This window comes from Pan paniscus, chromosome 2, assembly GCF_029289425.2.
Source record: "Pan paniscus chromosome 2, NHGRI_mPanPan1-v2.0_pri, whole genome shotgun sequence".
NCBI classification, from domain to species: domain Eukaryota; kingdom Metazoa; phylum Chordata; class Mammalia; order Primates; family Hominidae; genus Pan; species Pan paniscus.
In genome coordinates this window covers 125242852-125264871 of record NC_085926.1, presented here as the reverse complement: position 1 = coordinate 125264871, position 22020 = coordinate 125242852, and the positions used below count along the sequence as shown (strand labels likewise).

The 22020-nt window shown below is 44.1% G+C and overlaps 1 protein-coding gene across 12 annotated transcripts in view; it reads left to right on the top strand.

Annotated features, from left to right (window-relative positions):
• The window catches only part of PRR20G (proline rich 20G), a 140114-nt gene that overhangs the window by 83564 nt on the left and 34530 nt on the right, over window positions 1–22020 (top strand). For 5 of the 12 annotated variants that reach the window (XR_010111646.1, XR_008624863.2, XR_008624864.2 and 2 more), the window contains 2 exons: window positions 15128–15324; window positions 17132–17540. The exons of 1 other annotated variant lie outside the window; for it this stretch is intronic. The gene's annotated coding sequence lies outside the window, so the exon portion shown is untranslated. 6 more of the 12 variants (XR_004670708.3, XR_008624866.3, XR_008624868.1 and 3 more) reach the window with 5 other exon arrangements.

Below are 22020 nucleotides of genomic sequence, written 5' to 3'. Positions count from 1 at the left end.
CTAATATTAACAATCTTAATATGCGTTTGCACAGGACTTAACTGTTTAGAAATCACTTTGGCGGATCTGCCATTTCATTGTCACTTTACGTTAACTGGAGTTGAGGGAGGGTGGATTTCTACCCCATATCACAGATGAGGTGAGAGAGGAGAGATCCCCTGCCCTTCTAGATGCTAGAGCTGGTAGGTGTCAGGGCCAGCCTAGAATTCAAGTCTGTTTGACTCCAAAATCCATGCTCTTTTTAGCATTTCACATGTGAACATGTGAGCATTGCTTAGAGCAATGTTTTTCTACCACTTTGTGACCCATAGAAATAAGAACTTTACATTGAGACTGAGGATGTGTGTGTATGTGTGCCTATGTGTGTATTTGTGTATGTGTGCATATATGTGTATGTGTGCATATATGTATATGTTTAGCATGTGTGTGCATGTGTGAAGTGTGTATATATGTGTGCATATGGGTGTAGTGTGTGTATGTTTGCCTATGTGTGTGTGTAGTGTGTCGTGTATGTCTGCCTATGTATGTGTAGTGTACGTGTGCATATGAGTGTATGTGTGTATAGTGTGTGTAGTGTGTCTATGTATGTGTAGTGTGTAGTGCATCTGTGTGTATAGATGTGTGTAGCACGTGTATGTCTGTCTATGTGTGTGTAGCATGTGTATGTGTGCCTGTGTGCATGTGCATGTAGTGTGTGCATGTGTGCATGTGTGTATAGTGTGTGGTGTGTGTCTATGTACGTATAGTGTGTATAAGTGTAGTGTATGTGTGTGTATAGATGTGTATGTAGCATGTGTATGTGTCTGTGTGTGTAGCATGTGTGTGCATGTGTGCATATGTGTGTAGTATATATATGCTGTATACATGTGTAGTGTATGTTTGTAGCATGTGCCTATGTGTGTAGTGTGTGCATGTGTATATACATGTGTAGTGTATGTGTGTATATGTGTGTTGCATGTGTATGTGTGCATAAGTGTTTGTGTAATGTGCATATGTGTTCATACGTGTGTGTGCACGCCTATGTGCATGTAGTGTGTGGGCATGTGTGGGTAGTATGTGTATGTGTGCCTATGTGTGTGTGCACATATGTGTGCATACATGTGTGTAGTGTGTGTCTATCTGCATATGTGTGTATGTGTGTGTAGCTTGTGTTTGTCTACTATTTGTGAAAAATAACATCAGAATGGACACTGGTTCACAGAAGAAGATAGCTGGGAAGAGGGTCCCCCGCATGCCTGGCAGCCTGTGGACAGAGGATGGAGAACGCGGAGCCTCCTTTGTGCCTGGGCCTCTCATGCGCCCTGCCCGGGGAGCGGGTGCTCCAAGCCTGAGGCCCTGCCCTCTCCCTGCCTGCCTGCTCTGTGGCTGCTGTGGGGCACAGTCCTGAGGCCGAGGGAAGGCGCTGGCTGCTCCGCGCCCGCTCATGGCGTCCCCTGCCTTCCCTGGCCCCTCACCTGCGGTCCCACCTCCCGCCCTCGGCCTCAGGGCGGGGCGCGACTGGGGCCCATGGAGCGTCTGCCGCCCAGGACCGAGCTGGACACCTCTGCCTGCCCCAGACCGGGGAGTCGCTCCCAAATCGGAGCTCCGCCTCTGTGCCTCCTCCGGAACGTGCGTGTCCGTGCCTCCCGTGCCCCGCCGGAGTCTCAGGTGAGAGCCATGCGCGCCAGCTGTGCCGCAGCCTCGCGAACTCCACCCAAGAGCGTCGTATCCGCGGGCACTGAGAGGTCGGGGACAGGCGTCCCAAGCGCGGCTCCGGGGCCCCTCCAGCGGGCTGCAGGCTGCTCCTCTCCGGCGGTCACCTCCCCTTCCCCACGCGCCTCCCCGCAGCTGCCGCCCGCCTGGCGGACACATGCCCTCCTTGACACCCGCCACGGGAGGAGGCTCACTCAGCAGGTGCACTGAAGGGCCCGAGCCCAGCCCACCGCCATCAGACTCCGCGGCGGAAGAAGTTGCTTCCTTACAAATTATCCTTCCCGTCTCCTAATGACTTCCAGGGGAACGTCTGGATTTGGTGCTAGCATGTTTAACACCTTTATAATACTTGCTAATCTCTCTGCTCTAACAAAGAGAAAGTAGGCCTGGGGCTTAGAGTCCTGCCAGGCTGCGGTATCAAATTAGGGCTTAACAACTTTATTGTGACTTCATTGTGCTTTCTTGTAGTCGCATTATGGAAAATGAGACTCTCTTCCATTTGTGAAGAGGTATAAAGTGTCCTGTTAGGTATACACTAAATGTAAATTAAAGAAATGCAAAAAACCAAAGAAAATTTAAGTATAAATTAAGACATAATGAATATTTGAGAAAGCATAATTTGAGAAAGTCTGAAATAAGGGAAGGGAGGGAAGTGGGTAGCTGAGGTGTTTGGCAGCTGTGTGGGATCAAGAGGGTGTGGGCGATGGTGGGTCAGCATGCTGACACCTCACACAGGCAGGAGGGAAGTGGGCATCTGGGACCACACCTGAGGTACCAACGGCCCGCCGAGGCCTCTTGTCAAGGCTTCTCAACTCAGCCCCCTTCCTTTACCACCATATCCCTAGGTGTGGACACACCTCTACTGGAGGGTCAAGACACGACTGTGGTTTCTGGAATTGCTGAGCTGCACCCATAAGAAAGTTGACTGACAGGATATCCACCTGCCAGGGGCTGGGTTGGGTGAGCCCAGGCCCAACTCGGGGGAACTTGTCCATCTTCTCTGAGCCCCAGGGTGCTTGCTGTGGTCCCAGCGCACTGGCCAGCTCTTTCTCAGCACACCCCTCAGTCTGAATCTTGATAATTATGGAGAACTGCCTGTCACACTCCTAAACAGAGTATCTGTCCCGACTACCCCCCGCTGTGCCTGCCTTTCCTCATGCCCAGGTTCAGCAGGACTCTTTTGGGTGCTTAGATAAAGGTACTGCGACAGCTGATCTAACCAGGGTAGAGCGAACCTTGTTGGTTACTCACCCATATCCACCACTGCTTGTTACTGCCATTATTTTCTGTGTCGCTACAGCCCCAGTCCTGTCTGGGTGTCCACTGTCCTCCATGGAACGCTGGGGAGGGGTAGGTCTTAACTAGCCTAAGCCAATGATAGTAATTTCATTTCTCTAGTCATTGGGCTTAGGAAGAAGCAGGTGACCTAATTCCAGCCATGGAGACCTGAGGTTGCCTCTGTAATGCCTGGAATTTTGGCAACCATCTTGGGATCATGAGGAACGTCAGCCTGTAGGAAACGTGCTGAGAAAGACAAAGAAAGGGGGAAGGCTCTGGGACCTATGGCTTTTCACTGAGCAGGATGATAAAGTCTGTTAGCTAAGCCACATTAAATTGGGTTTTCTGCTGCTTGCAGTCAAAAATATAGCCCAACTGACATGCAGACGGAGGGCAACGAGCCAATACCCAGCCTGTCTGTCTGCAACTCTCCTTGTCTTTCCCACCTCTTTTCAATTCTCCTCTGAGAAGCTTGGTGTTTTCTTCTATCTTACTTTCTGCAGGCTGAGGGCATGAAAGCGGCTGTGGGAAGCTTCTTTGGCCTATTCCCTCTCCTGGAACTCCATGAAATGTGAAATGGGGGCCACTCCTCAGCTGGGTGTGCCACCCAGCAACTGCTGGGCTCCAGCTTCTCCTGCATGCAGCAAAGCTTGGAAGCCCCTCAGCCCCGCCACACTGTACTCACCTTCATCCAGTGCAGCTATGCAGGGCCTGCTCCAGACACCTCCCGAGGTCCCTCCATCCAACCACATCTAGATCAGAGGCTGCCAAGGAGGCTCAGGACCGCATAGACTTGAATGGCAGGGGACAAGCTCAGGATGGCTTGAGACCTGAATGTTTCTTTTCATGAGACTATATGGTGTACAATATGATGTTTTGATATAAGTATACATTTTGAAATGATTAAATTGAGCCAATTAACATATTGATCACTTCACATACTTATCAATTTTTTGGGGGGTGTGAGTACATTCAGGATCTACTTTCAGTAATTTTCAAGTGTACATACATTATTATTAACTAAAAATGCACCTTGTATAGCATACTGTACAATAGATCTCCAGAACTTATTTATCCTGTCCCTTTGACCAATATCTCCCTATCCTCCTCGGCCCCTAGTCCCTAGCAACCACCATTTTTCTCTCTGCTTCTATAAGGTCAACTTCTTAGATTCCACACATAAATGAGGTCATATAGTATTTGTTTTTTTGTTAATGACTTATTTCACTTAGCACAGTGTCCTCCAGGTTCATCTATGTTGTCACAAATGGCAGGATTTTCTTCTTTTTTAGGGCTGCATTGTATCCCATGTGTCTATATTCCATATTTTCTTTATCCATTCATCTGTTGATGGATACTTAGGTTGATTTCATATCTTGGCTATTGTGAACAGTGCTACAATGAATGAGTATAGATATGTCTTCAACATACTGATTTCATTTCCTTTGAGTGTATATCTAGAAATGGGATTGTTGGATCAAATGGTAGTTCTATTTTAAGTTTTTTGAGAAACCTCTAAACTATTTTCAATAATGGCTGTACTAATTTACATTCCCATCAACAGTGTACAAGGGTTCCCTTTTCTCCACATCGTCACTAGCACCTGTTATCGTTTGTCTTTTTGATAATAGCTGTTCTAACAGGTGTGAGATGATATCTCATCACAGTTGTCATTTGCATTTTCCTGATGATTAGTGACATTGAGTATTTTTCATACACCTCTTGACCATTTTTATGTCCCTTTTTGAGAAATGTCTATTCAGGTCCTCCAACCATTTTTAAATCAAGTTATTAGTTTTCTTGCTATTGAGTTGTTTGAATTCCTTATATATTTTTGATATTAACCCATTATCAGATGGTTTGCAAATATTTTCTCCTATTCCATAGCTTGTCTCTTCACTCTGTTGATTGTTTCCTTTGCTGTGTAGAAGCTTTTAAGTTCAATGCATTTTCTTTGATCTATTTTACTTTTGCTGCCTGTGCTTTTGGGGCCATATCCAAAAAAAATCATTTCCCAGACCAGCGTCATGGAGTTTTCCCCTGTTTTCTTCTAGTAGTTTTACAGTTTCAGGTCTTACATTTCAGTCTTTAATGAATTTTAAGTTGATTTTCATATGTGGTATGAGATGAGGATCTAAGTTTATATTTTTGCATATGGATTTCACAGCACCATTTATTGAAGAAACTGTCTATTCTCTATTTTACATTCTTGAAAACTTTGTCAAAGATCAATTGACCAAAAATGCATGAAGTTATGTCTGGGATCTCTAATCTGTTCCATTGGCATCTGTGTCTGTTTTTATGCCACTACCATGCTGTTTTGATTACTATAGCTTTGTAGTATATTTTGAAATCAGGGGCTGTGATGCTTTCAGCTTTGTTTTTTACCCCTGAAGATTGCTTTGACTCTTTGGGGTCTTTTGTGGTTCCAAACAAATTTTAGGATTGTTTTTTTCCCTTCCTGTGAAAAATGACATTGGGATTCTTGCAGGGATTTCTTTGAATCTGTAGATTGCTTGGGTAGTTTGGACATTTTCACAATATTAATTTTTCAAATGCATGGACCTGGCTATCTTTCCATGTATTCATGTCGTCTTCAATTTCTTTCTTCAATGTATTACAGTTTTCTGTGTAGAGATCTTTTAATTCTTTGGTTAAATTCATTTCTAAGTATTTTATTCTTTGTGATGTCATTGTAAATCAGATTGCTTTCTTAATTTCTTTATTAGACAGTTTATTGTTGATATATAGAAATACAACTGATTTTTGTATTTTGATTTTGTATTCTATAAGTTTTCTAAATTCATTTATTCTAATAGTTTTGGGGTGGAGCCTTTAGGGTTTTCTATATATAAGATCATGCCATCTGGAATCATGCCATCTGGAACAGACAATTTAACTTTTTCCATTCCAATTTGGATGCCTTTTATTACTTTTTTATTGAGTAATTTCTCTGGCTAGGACTTTCAGTACTATGTAGAATAGAAGTGGCAAGAGTGGGCATCCTTGTATTGTCCTTGTTCTTAGAGGAAAAGCTTTCAGCTTTTCACCCTTGAATGTGATATTAGGTTGGCTTGTCATATATGGCCTTTATTATGTTGAGGTACATTCTTTCTAAATCTAATTTATTGAGAGTTTTTTTTTTTATCATGAAAGAATGTTAAATGTTGTTGAACACTTTTTTTTTTTTTGGCAGAGTTTCTCTCTTGTCACCCAGGCTGGAGTTCAATGGCATGATCTCGGCTCACTACAACCTCCACCTCCTGGGTTCAAGAGATTCTCCCATCTCAGCCTTCTGAGTAGCTGGGATTACAGGCGTGTGCCATGACACCCAGAAAATTTTCGTATTGTTAGTAGAGATGGGGTTTCATCATGTTGGCCAGGCTGGTCTTGAACTCCTGACCTCAGGTGACCCACCTGCCTCAGTCTCCCAAAGTGCTGGGGTTACAGGTGTGAGCCACCACTCCTGGCCTTGTTGAACACTTTTTATGCATTCATTGAGATGTTCATATTATTTTTGTCAATGTGGTGTGTCACATTTATTGATTTGTGTATATTGAACCGTACTTGTATCCCACAGATAAATCCCACTTAATCATGGTGAATGCTCTTTTTAATGTGTTGTCGAATTCTGTTTGTTAGTATTTTGTTAAGGATTTTTATATCTATATTCATCAGGGATATTGGCCTATAATTTTCTTTTCTTGTTGTGTTCTTAGCTGGCTTTGGTATGACGGTAATGATGGCCTCATAAAACAGATTTGGAAGTGTTCCTTTATTTTCAATTTTTTGGAAGAGTTTGAGAAAGGTTGGCATTAATTCTTTTTTAAATGCTTGATAGAATTTGCCTGTAAAGCCATATGGTCCTGGAATTTTCTTTGTTGGGAAGTTTTGTATTACTGATTCAATCTCCTTACATGTTGTTAATTTGTTCAGCTTTTCTATTTCTTCATGATTCCGTCTTGGTAGGTTGCATGTTTCTAGAAATTTATCAATTTCTTTTAGGTTATCAAATTTGTTGGCACATAATTGTTCATAGTAGTCTCTTAGCATCTTTGCATTTTTGTGGCATCTGTTGTAATATCTCCTTTTTCATTTAAAACTTTATTTGACTCCTCTCTCCTTTTTCTAGGTTAGTCTAGCTATATGTTTTCAACTTTATTTTTTCCCAGAAAACATCTCTTAGTTTTATTGATCTTTCCTATTGTCTTTATAGTCTCTGTTTCATCTCTAATCTTTATTTCCTTCCTGCTGTTGACTTTGGGTTTTAGTTTTTCTTCTTTTTCTGGTTCCTTGAGGTGTAAAGTTAGGGTGTTTACTTCAGATTTTTTTTAAAAATTGGCATTTACTACTCTAAACTTCCTTCATAAAAAATGTATTTGCTGCATCCCATAAGTTTTGGTATGTCGTGTTTCCATTTTTATTTGTCTCAAGATACTTTTTGAGTTCCTTTTGTATTTCTTCTTTGATTTATTGGTTGTTCAGGAGTGTGTTTAATTTTGTGGCCCAGCATATGATCTATCCTGGAGAATGTTCCATGTGTGCTTGAGAAGAAAATATATCCCACTGTTGTTGAGTGGAATGCTCTATAAATGTCTGTTAGGTCCATTCAGTCTACAGTGTTATTCAAGGCCACTGTTTTCTTATTGATTTTCTGTCTGGAAGATCTATTTATTGTTGAAAGTGAGGTATTGAAGTCCCTTAGTATTTCTATATTGTTCATCTCTCCCTTCAATTCTATTAATATTTGCTTTATATATTTAGATGCTCCAATGTGGAGTGCACAAATATTTACAATTACTGTATCCTCTTGATGAATCGACGGCTTTATCATTATATAGTGACCTTTGTCACTTGTGACAAGTTTTGACTGAAAGTCTATTTTGCCTTATATTAGTAGAGGCACTTCTGCTTTCTTTTGGTTATCATTTGCATGGAATATCTTTTCCATCCCTTCACTTTCAGGCTCTATGTGACCTCAAAGCTAAAATGAGCCTCTTGTAGCCAGCATGTTGTTGGATATTAATTGTTGTTTTTAAAATTCATTCAGCTATACTATGTCTTTTGATTAGAGAATTTAATTCATTTATATTTAAAGTAATTATTGATGTGGAAAGACTTACTATTGCCATTCTGTTTATTGTGTTTGGACTGTTCTGTAGTTCTTTTGCTCCTTTCTCCCTTGCTGTCTTCCTTTGTGATTTGTTGACTTTTTGTATCCATATGCTTTGATTCTTTTCTCTTTATTTTTTGTGTATCTACTACAGGTCTTCTCATTGTGGTTTCCATGAAGCTTACCGAAAACATCATAGAGTTATAATATCTATTTTAATCTGATAACAACTTAATTTTAATTGCATATAAACACTACATTTTACCTCTTCACTGCTCCCCCTTGTTTTGTGATATGAATGCCATACTTTACTTTTTTTCATATTGTGTATCCATTAGCAAATTACTAAATCTATGGTTTTTAAAATACTCTTTTTAACTTTTATAATAGGGTTAAAAGTGATTTATATGTCATCATTATAATATTAGAGTATTCTGAATTTGACTATATATTTATTTTTGCCAGTAAGTATTACACTTTCATATGTTTTTATGTTGTTACTTAGCATCACTTTTTTCAACCAAAAGAATTTTCTATAGTATTTCTTTAAGGCAGATCTCATGGAGATAAAATCCTTCAGCTTTTATTTGTCTGGGACAAACCAAATTGTCTTAGACAAATAAAAGCTGAGGGCTTTTATCCTTCAGATATGAAAATTGAAAGGATAGAAGGACTCTATTCTTCAGAAATAAAAGCTTTGCTGAATACAGTGTTCTTGGTTGGCAGGTTTTTTCTTTCAGTACTTTAAAAATATCATCTAATTCCCAAACTAGCTTCCAAGTTTTCTGCTGAGAAGTCCACTGATAGCCTTATGTGGGTTCCCTTGTAATTGATAAGTCTCTTTTTTTATGCTGCTTTCAGGGTTCTCTTTGTCTTTGTCTTTTGACAATTTGATTAGAATGTGCCTTGGAATATTCTTCTTTGGGTTAATTTTTCGTGGGATCCTTTGAGCTTCATGCATCTGGATGTCTGTCCCAAGATTTGGGATTTTTTTTCTTTTAAAGCCAGTATTTCTTTAAATAAGTTTTCTGTCTCTTTCCTCTCTTTTCTCCTTCTGAGACTCCCATAATTTGTATATTTATCCTCTTGATGGTGTCCCATAGGTGTCTTATACTTCACTTTTTTTTCATTCATTTTTCTTTCTGTTCCTCTGGTTGGCTATTTTCAAATGACCTGTCTTTGACTTCACTGATTATTTCTTCTGCATGATTGAAACTGCTGTTGAAACTCTCTTGTATTTTTTAGTTCTTTCATTTATTCTTTAGCTCCAGTATTTCTGTTTGGTTCGTTTTAATGGTTCCTGTTTCTTTATTAAACTCATTTTGTTTATGCATTTTTTTCTTATTTCATTTAGTTGTCTGTATTGTCTTGCCTCTCACTGAGCTTCTATAAGATGTTTATTTTGAATTATTTTTCAGGAAATTTATAGATCTCCATTTCTTTGGGGCCAATTACTAAAGCTTTAAGTTTCTTTGGTGGTGTCACACTTGCTTGATTCTTTGTCATCTGCGTAGCCTTGTGAATTTGAAAGAGGAAACACCTCTTTAGTCTTTATAGACAGGTTTTGGCAGATGAAGACCTCCCCCTGGGTCCCTGACCTCATGGGACTGCTTCTGGGGTTGTAGCCAAGTGGGATTTCACCTGGATTATGTGGATACTGTTGCATCTGCAGTGGGGTCTGCGGCTAGTGGGCTTTGGTGCTGGCAAAAAGTCAGCAGCCTGTTACCAGGGGTTTGAAGGATTGTAAATCCTGTCTGGTCCCTGGGTGGCCTGGATTGCCTTTAGGACCTTGGTAAGTAGGGGCTGGTGCTGGGATGGGAGTCTGATTCAGGGTCCACAGACAGTGGGTCTGGTACTAAGTATGTGGATAGGTGTGGCTTCCTCCAAGTTCCTTGGAAGCCTTCCACTGGGTCAGTGGTTAGGTCCCTGGGCAGGCAACACTGGCCTCAGGCCATGGCTGAGAGGGGCTGGAACCGAGTCATAAAGAAGCTTAAGAGTCCACAGCTGAGATTAAGTTCTGCAGCCTTGTCTCTGGTGGTACAGACAAGCAGGTCTCCTTCTGGGTCCTTGGGCTGGCAAGACAGTGCTTTAAGACATCAGTGGAGAGGAACTGGAGCCAAGTTACAAGACTGTTTTAAGATCTACAGTGGCACTGGGCTTGGTGGGTCTACCTACAGAGGCATTGGCAGGTAAAAGTGATTTCATGAAGTGTGGTTTTTCTATTTCTTTGTAGGTTTCTGCTCATCAATTTTTACCTTTTAAATAGATTTTTCCCTTTTGTTTTTACTATTTAATTTGTTTCATTAGGTATTACGGTAGGAGATTCTGTGATCTGGCTTCATTTCATTGTCTTTACCCAAATTTCAGCTTGGCCACCCTCTGTAGCCCTCTTTCCTGAGCAAGCCACTTTGTCACAAACCCCATGAGGCATGGTACCTATCTCAAGCAAAGCAGAGGTATATCTGCCATCACTCCACAGCTTTGCATCTTAAACGTAAACAGTCCAGAAGCTGCAGTTTCTTTTCCAGCACCAGGCCTGCTAATGGGGGCAATAGACGACCCTGCCACATTGACCCTGAGTTATAAGACATTCTTCTGTAATTCTTGCTTATTACAAAACAAAGTAGAATTCTGTGAATTTAGCTCAGCATAAGTGTTAACTGTATTTTTTAAAATGAAGCTTATTTGTGAAAACAGGTTTAGTGCAATGGATCAGAACAAGGTTTTTAGAATCAGACAGACCTAGGTCTGAATCCTGGTCCTGTGTTTTACTAACTGTGTTTGTAAGTATTCAGTGGGTTCTTATTTAATTAAGAAAAGAAACATGGGCAAGTTATGTTGTCTCTCCAAGCCTCAAATTCTTTATCTACAAAATAAGGATAATAATAGTACTCCTTCAGCTGTTGCTACAGGGATTAAAAGAGATCATGTATGTGAAGTGCCTGATGCAAGGCTTGGCCTGCATCAAAGTCACCATTTAGAACAAGATTTAAAGAAATGCAACCCTCAGGCACACTTACATGCATCATTCATTAATTTAGATTGTTTGCCAATAACTATTGCTTAATTTGGTCCTGGTTTTCTCACAGGCTTGAGCAAACCTAACATAATAAGACGCTTGTAAATCCCCCAGTCTGTGCCAGAATAGCAGCTGTTCATCCATAGCTAGGGCTATGTCAGCAATTGCTAACCTCCTTCACTTCTGGCTCAACACATTTAAATCTGAGTTCTCCTTTACCCTCTGTGCAGGAGAAAAAGGGCTCCCTTTTTCCAGCTGTTCTGTTCCATCAGTGTTACCCTCTTTCCTCCAATTTTCCAGCCTACAAATGCTTTCCTCTCCTGTATCTAGTCTTACATTTAATCCACACAATCTGACCAGGTGTCCTGTCTCAGACTTCTCTCACTCTTGGGTACACAAGCTTTGCTTCTCCAACAAAGCTGTAGAGTAGGGCTCGTGTCTCTTCTCTGGAGTTCCCCAGAGCTCCCATCCAGAGCTGGACATGCTGTAGGTGCTTGGGAAATGCTCACTGACTGAGTACACTGTGGGCTTCCATGACTACCTTATCTGGAATAGTTTCCCATTCACTCTCCATCTTCTTGCCCTAATTACTTTCTTCAGAGTGTTCATGACTACTTCATGTGAGATGTTTACCCTTTGTCAATTGCCTGTTTGGGTCTTAGGGTACAGAAGCACCATAAGGACAGCAGCACCATCTGTTTTGTTCCCTGCTCTATCTCTATCATCTGTAAGATTTGCTCAGCATAGAGTAGATTTTCAGTAAACGTGTGTGAAATGAACAGAGCCCCCAGAGTTCACCACTATGGAAATTTGGTTATACATTGAACATTGGATTCTGAGAGGAAGTCCCTAGTAAGTCTTTTGTGTGAGTGCACATGCTTTATCAAATGGGATAAAGTTGGGGGCAAAGGAAAGAGGGAGAGAGGAGAGAGACAGAGATAGAGGCAAAGAACACACACATACACACACATGCACACACACATACAGAATTGCACCAGTTAATTGTATCTAGTGACAAGTAACGGAGTCAGCTCAATACCTTTTTACCTGTCTGATGGCCTAATCAAAGTCTGCCTTCCTTAATCCCATTCGCCATCCCTCACATTGATCCCAAACCAGAGAAGAGAGGGGAGCACAGGCCCTGGGGCAAAGTGAATGCAATTAACAGCCCTGTGGCTTCATTTCAAAGCTGTCACCCAGCAGTTTGCCCTAATGCTGCAGATTTTTTTTTCCTCTGGGCTATTTCTCTTTTCACATTTCCTTTCTGCGAATCATGTTTTGAACAGCAAGGAGGCCAAAAACTTATAAAAAGAAACTGTGGCATTACACCAGGGATTCCCAAACTTTTGAAAGCCATGGAATCTTGGTTTAAAGAAAATTCATGGCAAATTGTTATATCTAGAGCTCACAAACATTTATTGGGCACTTTCTACTCACACCAATTTTTTCAGGCTCAGAGAGGTAAAGACAGTTGCTAAGGTCACACAGCTAATAAATGATAGAGCTGGGATTTGGACCCAAGTCCTGGTTCTTGGCACAGGGCTCCAGCCTCTTACACCCAGGACTGCTTCCTAGGCCATGGGAGGAAGGTCCATGCAAGGCCCAAGTGCCTCCCATGTGAAAGAGTCAACTCAGGACATGTGAGGAATGGGTAGCAGAGATAAGGGCAGGCTAGGCTTCTAGATCCAGGCATCCTCCCTGACCAGTCCAGAGGGACCCTTCCAGTTTCTTTCAGATCTGACTTAAAAGGTCAGATCTTAACCATGGAGTGACTGAAGGAACTTGTCCTAGAAAGGCTGGGGTGTAGCATTTGGTGTTTCTCACTGGGCTAGACCTTCAGCCACCCCAGCCAATTCCACGGCAGTGCTGGGTGGGCCAAGGGGGAAGTGATTGATCTGTGGATAGCAGAGAACAGTCAGTTGAGATGTATAGCAGGAGGGGCTGCCCAGGGCAATAGGACTGGAACTGGACATAGACTCCTTTGAAGGCTACCCTCCCTGGATCTGCAGTGTGTGCTTCTCTGCTGACTGGCCCTGAGAACTAGGGATGAACTAACTTCAGGGCTGGTTGGGAGTTCCCCTAGCTGCCATTCAGTCCAGGTGCTTCTGGAGCAGCAGCTGGCAAAGGTGATGTGACAGGCCTGCTAGGACAGCACATACAGCTTCCCTACTTGGCTCCTGGATGGAGGGCAGCCAGGTACAACAAGAGTAGGAGCCTTGGTGCACACGGATGGTAGAGGGGGTGCAGAGTCATATGCCATGGCATTAAAGAGTCCCTCCATCCCTCTGGAGAGCTCTCTGGCTTCCACCTGAGAGGGTTTGTTTATGGGGAGATAGGTGAGCAGGATGGAGGCTGCTGACATCTGCTGCAAGGAATGGTGTGAGGTCTGCAAAATTCTTGCATTTTTTCTTGCTCCCCTAGAGAGTGCCCTGGTGGGTCTTTTTTAGTGGTTTGTAGCACCTTTAGGCCTGCCAGACTGTCAGAATGGCAATGGCACAAGGACACTGCAGGGGTGGAAGCCACAGCAGCTGTCACAGGGTGTGTTCTAGACTAATTAATGCATTGAGTTTGTGCTCACTGGGGGAAGTGAAGGATGTAGACCAACAACATGGTCAGGGAGCATGGCCCTCTTGGTTTTGGTTGAAACAAATGAGTATGACTCTTCACTCCTGCCTAAAGCCTTGCCTTTCGCCTGTGACTTTGCACACCTCCCATTAAGAGGTGAGTCTATTTTCCTGCCCCGTGAGTCAAGACTTGGCCAACAGAATGTGATGGGAACCATAGTGTGCCATCTCTGAGCTAGGTTTCAAGAGGCTGTACTTACTCCACTTGCTCTTGGATGCCTGTGCCTTTTGCTCAGACAACCCTGGGCCTGCCCACCAGAGAGTGAGCTATCCAGGGCCTGCTATTCCTGCTGCTCCAGCTGATGGGAGTGAGGCCACTTCAGACCAGCCAGCCAGCTGGCCACCCACCCACTGACTGCAGACATAGAGTGAGCCAGCCAAGTTCAGACAGACCTAGCCCAAACCACAAGCATTTCCCAACCAACTCACAAATGTGTAAGGCAAAAACAATCAGTGATTGCTTTAAGGCATGAAGTTTTGGGGCAGTTTTTTCCTCAGCAATAGCTAGTGGCATGGTCTGAAGTATTTTTAGATATTCTCCATGTTGGTCTGTGGGGTGGTTGGCCGGGCAAAAATGGGTGTGAACTGAAGAGCCCTGAGTGTCTCATAAAAATAGGGGATGGAGGGTATGAGGAGGCTGTCCATTAGCTGGTGCTGAATGCAGAGGAGCTCCCTGCTTGAGGACAGGAGACAAGACAGTGGGGGAGGAAAATGTATGCCCAAGACAGACTCCAAACATTATCTTCTAATCACACAAGAAATACATCAAGATGCTGTCTTTTAAGACAATCGAAAGATTCCAGATAAGCCCCAAATTCCCTTTGAACAACCTCTTACCCTGGTGCACTCCCCAAAGCAATTACTTTTATGAAGTTGATGGTGTCCTTCCAGACCTCAAAAACATTCTTCCATGTTGATATGGGTAGATAAAGGGTTTTTGTTGTTGTTGTTGTTGTGCAATATTCTATTGTGTGATTACAAAACATCTTAGTTAGCCCTTCCCCAGTTGACGGAAATGCCCTTATTTCCAGCGTCCACTTGCAACATCCCTGGATGTGCCACCTTAGGCACCATGGGTTCTCTGGGGAACCAAAACCAGAAGTGAAGTTACTGGGCCCTGAGACACATGCATTTTCACAGGGCATGAGAACAGCCAATTTCCTTCCACCTTGACAGCTCATGAGATTATCAAACTAATTTTTGCCAGTTATGTAGGTGAATAAAACAATATCTCATCGTTGATTTAATTTGCATTTCCTTGATTACTAGTAAGGTTGCGCACCTTTTTTTATGGCAGATGCCTATCTATATCCTTTTCAGTAAACTCATATCCTTTGGCCATTTTCCTATTTGGTTGGTTATGTTTTCTTATTAATGTGATCTGTTGTTTGTATATTGTAGGCACTCCCTCCAAGACAGACTTCTCTGTGGAAGCAGCATATTGGAGGCCTGCTAGGACAGTTCACAGGAATGGCTGTGGAGGGCTGCAGGCATGTCTCTAATCAGAACCTGCTTGTCTTTTTGATTGACAGCTGCACTTTCTCCACCAAGAAGTGGGTACTGTGCAAGTTATGGTCATAGTGAAGGTGGGGGACATGGTAAGTCCTTATTGTGCAGACAGTCATTTCCTGTTTTCAATCCCACCTGTAAATGGAATCTCCACTGGGGAGATACCCCGATTCTGGGGCAGTCCCAGTAAGGATCTGCTTCTGGGAGTGGGGGAATCCAGCATGAACACCCAGAAATATACTACAGCAGGGAGATCAGCACTGGTCCTTAAGCTAAGAAAAGGGGTAGCCACACACTGTCACTCAGAGATGTGTGCTGAACAGAGCACAGGTGGAGTGGTGTGCAGGAAACACTAAAGACCACATCAATGCATTCTTCTAAGAGCACAGGGTGCTGTGCCCCTGGCATGGAAAGCAGCACAGGGAGTGGGGGAGCCTCCCTGACGGTGGGCAGGAGCCTCCTCAGGAGGCCGGAGAATTGGACAGAGGAGGAGCTGGCTGCAGTGCAGTCTCACTGAGGGCCTCTGCCAAACTCACCGAGCTCTGGGGCTGGAGTGGGCTTAGAACATGTCCCATATTGAGGGGAAGGGGCTGGGCCTTTCAGCCCTGCACTTTCCAGGGAAGGGGGAGGCTTGATAGAGGCAGCTCCATTCAGCAGAGGGCGATGCCTGGGGACAGCTTGACTGTGGTCCTCAGCAGCCAGCAATCCCAACCAGATACTAAGCAGCTCTGTCGGAAGGGGACATGTCCCAGTGTCTGCACGCTCTGATAGCTCCCGTCTCCTTCAGAGCAGATTCAGGCTCACAGTGGCTGTCAAGCCCTGTCTGCTGCTGCCTCTATGACCTCCTCTTCCCCAGCTGTCCCTCTCTTTCCCTTTCATGCACTCTAAACTGGCCCAGCCCCGCTGTCCCTGGACCATGCCAAGCATTTTCTGGCCTTGGACTCTGGCTGGAATGTCCCCCACCTATCTCATAACAGCATGACTTGGTTCTTGTCTTCTTCCCCTTCTTGTTGAAATGTTCCATTCTCTAGAGATGTACTCTAACCACCCTGCTTAATGAGGGGACCATTCCCCAGGTATCCTCTGTCCTTCTAACCCTGCTTTATGATTTTCCACAACATTTCTCGCCACCAGACAGATCTCATTCATTCGTGAACTCCCTCTCCCTGGGAGAATGGAAGCCTGAGAGCAGGCATTTCTGTGCCCTGTTCACTGCTGGGTCTCCCGGGCCTGGAGCAGGGCCTGTCTTGTGGTGGCCGTGTGACAGTGTTCACTGTATGAGTGAATGAACAAATGAATGAATGAACGGAAGACAGGAGGGAACTGCAGGCAGTGGACAGACTCAGATTCTTCTATGGCCATGGAATTCGCTGCATCAGAGCCACAAATACAAATGTCGCTATGCCGTGAAGGCAAGCTTGGCTTTCTGTGTCAGAGACGTGCTAAGAACATAGCCCATGTCCTTTCTAAATTGTCCCCAGAAGTGTGGGTAGGACACAGCCATGTGATATATCTGGAGGAAAAGTTCAGACTAACAAAATTCCACTTGGAGACCAGGGTGCTGGCCAACAGCGACACCAAACATCCCTAAAGTCATGTATAGATGGACAATGGACAATGTTTAGTGAGTGTGTCAGGGAGGAAGCAGAGCTGACCAAAACCCCAGGTCTCGCCTCCAACCATGGCTGATGAAATTGGCCTTACCAAGCGTCAGAAGAAGACTCTATCTTATTCAGGTGAACAGTAAGGAGACCCACCTTTGTAACGAGGGGACCAGCGGTGGCAGCCCTTCTCACATGGAGTGCCCAGTGATTCAGTCACACATGGGCCCAGGTGCTGCTGGGAGGTGTTTTGTAGATGTGGTTAACGTCTGCAATCTGTTGACTTTATGTACAGGAGATGATCCTGAATGAGCTGCATAGGCCTCATCGAATCAGTGGAAAGCCTTGAGAACAGAGCCAAAGTTTCTCTGAGGAAGGGGAAATTCTACCTGTAGACAGCAGCTTCAGTTCCTGCTGCAGTTTCCAGCCTGCCCTTCCTGACGGCCTTCCCTGTGGATTCCAGATTTGCCAGCCAGTCCTCATAGCCACATAAGCCAATTGCTTGTAATAAATCTCCTAGTGTTAATGATCCTTTAATAATATACATATAAATAATATATCCTAGTATTAATAAATCAATCTCCCTCTCTCCATCTCTCTCTCTCTCTCTCTCTCTCTCTCACACACACACACACACACACACACACACGTCTTACTAGTTCTACTTCTCTGGTGTAACCTTGACTGATATAGATGAGTAACCAGAAAAAATTTAACATGGAGAGGGGGCTTGACCAGATGTTTTACCAATCTGTATAGACAACTTTCCAAAATGTGGTCAGTCAGGACACAGTCATCAGTAGTCTAATCAGGTGGACTTAACTATCTAAGGCCAAAGCACAGCCAGCCAGTGTCATAGATCTGGATGGCACAATCAGTATAGCAGCTGTCCAGAACACAGCTGACCAGGCAGGATGGATTAAAGCCACAATGTAGAAGACAAGATGAAGACAGGCAATTGTCCTGGACGTGGCTGTCCAAGAAGACAGTCATGGGGGAAATGGCCAGTGTTTCCCAGGATCTGAGTGGCCAGTCCATAGTCATGAGTCTAAAACCAAAAAGGATTCACTGTCCACAACACTATGGCCAAGAACATAGTTCTCAAGGGCAAAGCCAGTGTAGACAGAGCAGATAGGACATCAATGACCAAGAACAAGTCCCAAGGATGCACAGCCAATGCCAACATGTAGATGGTTCTAAACTGTACAGGATACTCATGGCCATGCATAACCTTGAGGGAAGTGTCCTTGAGACAGCCACCATGTGTACTTGTGCTAGAGGTAGGCTGTGGTTTATTTTTCTCATTTATCCAAGAAGCTATTTTTGTTCATTAAAACCTAGTTACTTGCTGTATCTAGCCAGGATCCTGGAGTGCTCGCTTGGTTAATTTAAGCAAGCAGAGCTTTGACAAAGTAATTTTATTGTCCTCTGGGATTGGCCAGCTTATGCCAAGCCTCACTCTTTCTGTTGAAATGGAGTTAATTTTCACTGAAATTGCTTCTTAGCAGACAAACACATTCCCCATCACTGAGGGCTTATGCTTCTGCAGCTCTATTATTCCTTAATTTACACACTCGGGCAGCATAGGATCCATGCCCAAGACAGACAGAGACTCCTGCAGGTGGAGGAAGGCGGAGAAGACGGCAGCCCCTGTTCAGCTCCTCATACCTGGTTAGAATTAGCCGTTAGCAATTACTCATCAATCATCCAATCAGTCTGTGCAGCCAGAGCCCCCAGTGTGCCCAGCTCTGTGCCAACCACAGCAAGAGGATGCAAGGAAGAGGGGTTCCCTGTCTCAAGAACCCAGTTTATTTGGGGAGGTGAGACTCAGACATGGGACTCAGAATTGACACAACACAATATTAGCTCAGACTTTGGCTCTGGTCCAGGACATGGAATAATGGAGCGACTTGCTGATGGGACATGAAAAGATGGAACGGTCTGAAAAAGAAGGAAAGAGAATGGCCCTTGGAGGGGACCTGTCATAGAGGAGCCCTGAAACTTCTGGTAAACCTTCAGGGAGGGGCTGCAAAAGTGGGCAGAATAGGATGGACTGGGTAAATGGGTCTAGGAGGAGCACAGTGGCAATCAGTGTTCTTCAGAGTAAGGAAGGACAGGAAGTGTTCAGGACAGGGCAAAGGCCAGGACTGGGGTCAAGACCATGACAATTAAGCCAGCATCTGAGTCACTATCATTGCTGGCCTTAGAGTCATGAAGGGCATTCAAGGTGAGATCAAGGCTAGAGGAAGGGCAGCTTGGCCCACAGCTGATGTCATGGCCAGCACCACGGAGAGCTCCCGTAGGTTCTGGTGCCTCCCACACCCAGTGGGCATAAATATTCAGATCCCAGTTGTAGAAGCAGAAATAAGTAAGCCCATGTTCTTTCATTCAGCCTTGGCTAGGAAATATAACTGAAGCAGAAGACATGGGCTTTGCCTAGCAGCTAATGAAGAACCTTGAAAAAAAAAAAGGGAGTCTGTTGACACAGATGCTTTGAGAAGACAAGCAATAAGCTAGCCATTACATCTTGTTAGATGGATTAGGAGAACACTGGGGAATATTTGCATACCAATTACCATAAAATTTGAGTTCAATCTATACTTATTTTATGACTTGCCTTCAGAAAGTTGAGTTTCTGTGTACATCTGTTTGCTAAGAAGATTCATTTTCCTGTAATATTGAAATTTTTGTCATAATAGTTTCAAAAAGTGTTGACTTGTAACATTGAAGATTAAAAATGTTTATTAAAAAAAGCATTTGTTAAAATGTTTGTAGTAGGAAAGTGTTTATGCAAAGCTGCTTATTCACCTTGATAATGAACCCAAACCAAGCTGTATAAGTGTTGAGTTCCTTAATAGAAATATAGTAAGATGCACATTTCCATGTAAAATGTATCTGCAAGCACAACAAAATACTGTAACATACCAACTTTAAAACCCAAAGCATAATCTTTGTTCACAGAGGTTCAGGTGTATCTGGCTCCAGGCTCCAAGGAATCACACATCTGAACCTGCCCCATCCTGCTGTCTCTCTCTATGACTCTGCTGGGGCACTAAGCCCCCACTTCCTTGGAGACCTTGCTCCTGTGCATCATGTGTTGTTGTTGTTGTTGTAGTTGTTGTTGAGATGCAGTCTCACTCTGTCACCCAGGCTGGAGTGCTGGAGTGCAGTGGTGTGATATTGGCTCAATGCAACCTATGCTTCCTGGGTTCAAGCAATTCTCGTACTTCAGCCTCCCTGAGTAGCTGGGATTACAGGCGCACACCTGCCACCATGCCCTGCTAAGTTTTGTATTTTTAGTAGAGACTGGGTTTCACCGTGTTGGCCAGGCTGGTCTGGAACTCCTGACCTCAAGTGATCCACCCACCTTGGCCTTTCAAAGTTCTGGGATTACAGGCATGAGCCACCATGCCTGGACTGTGTGTCATGTGTTTTTAATTTTATTCACTTGTACTGAGTTTGTGTCTGCCACCTGGAAATTTCACTTACTGCTTTAGAGCTCAGCTAAGTTCTTAAAACTTAAGTATGTAGCTGGATGCTGTCTCAGTCCATTTGGGTTGCTGTAACAAAACACCCAGTTTACAAACAATAGAAATGTATTTCTCCCAGTGCTGGAGTCTGGGAAGTCCAAGATCAAGACAGCAGCAGGTTCAGTGTCTGGTGACGGCCCATTCCTCATAGATGATGCCTTCTTTGTGTCTTCACGTGGCAGAAGGAACAAACAAGTTCTCCCTGGCCTCTTTTATAAAGACACTAATCCCATTCACAAGGGCTCTGCCCTTATGACCTAATTGCCTCCCAGATGCCCCACCTCTCAACACTACTGCACTAGAGATTAGGGTTCAACATATGAATTATGGCGGGGAGACACAAGCCTTCAGACAGAGCAGGTACCTCCACACTTTTGGGGTGCATGTTGGGGGTGGATTTTACACGTGCCTCCTCTGTCATTTGACCTACAAGTTCCATTTTTCACTCCTGGCTGGTTAACTAGTTGGGTAACAATGTAGACTGTGAACTTTCACAATGCTCAGCACAAAATAAGACTTACTTGTAGTTTGATGGATTGATTAACAAAGAGATGAATGAATGAATGAATGAATGAATGAGGCTTCCTAGGAGAGCAAACAATTTAAATTCAAGAGACAAATCACCAGCACTGAAGGAGCAGGAGGGGGGCAATCTATTGGGAGCTGATTAAAGCAAAAGCTTTATCAGCCTCACCTGGCCCTGAAGGCTGTTTATCACAGGCTGGCCCTGAAGGCTGTTTATCACAGCCTCACCTGGCCCTGAAGGCTGCTCAGTGTGCAACTCAGCCAAAACTTGGACAATGTGAAGAAGGAGTTTGTTCAATTGACCCTGGATACTTCCACTTGCTCTTGAGGGAGGAAGAGGCAGCAAGACTGAGATGCTCCAGTTTGAGGATCTAAAGCTAGACAAATTTGAGGTTGAGTCTCAGCATTGCAGTATGAGCTGTGTGGCCTTGGCCAGGTTACTCAATGCTTACTGCCTCAATTTTCTCAACTGTGAAATAGGGAAGGATAAACAAGAGTGTAGTCTCATCAGGACACAGAGATGCTTAGACACCAAGCACTGCATCTGGCACCAAGGAAGTGTTCACATAGCCATTAGAACTGTGAAGCAGGTGACACCTGCTGCCTACCACCTGGAGCAGGATGTCAACCCACTGCACAGTTTACAGGTGTCAGGGTTGCCAAGAAAGACACAACTCACACAGGCACTGGATGGAACAATACTTTACTTACACGGAGAAACTTCACTAGTGACTGTTGGTTCCCTGTGGCCAGTGGGTCTTGTCCTGAAGCCAATGCAGGGAAGTGGTCTGCACGTGCCCCTCTCAGGCTGTAGGTGAAGGACCTCATTTCCTTCTTGTCGGCAACAGATATGGCAGTGAGGTTGGCCAGGTACGATATGATGGATACGCTGAAGCAGACCAAAGAAGTACACACGAGGAAACAACAGAGAAAGGTGTCCTCAAGCACGGTGCTGAGTTCAGCGCAGGTTGTGTTTCCTGAGCTCCTTATCTCCAGGGAAGGAATGGCTCCAGGCACAACCTCATGAGATTGAGCAGGGGTGGAGCAAGCTGCTCACGGCTGCCTCTCCTGGCAAGTGTTGCTACCAATACGATGGTCCTGGTGGTCATTTCTTGTTGACCCCCTGTGC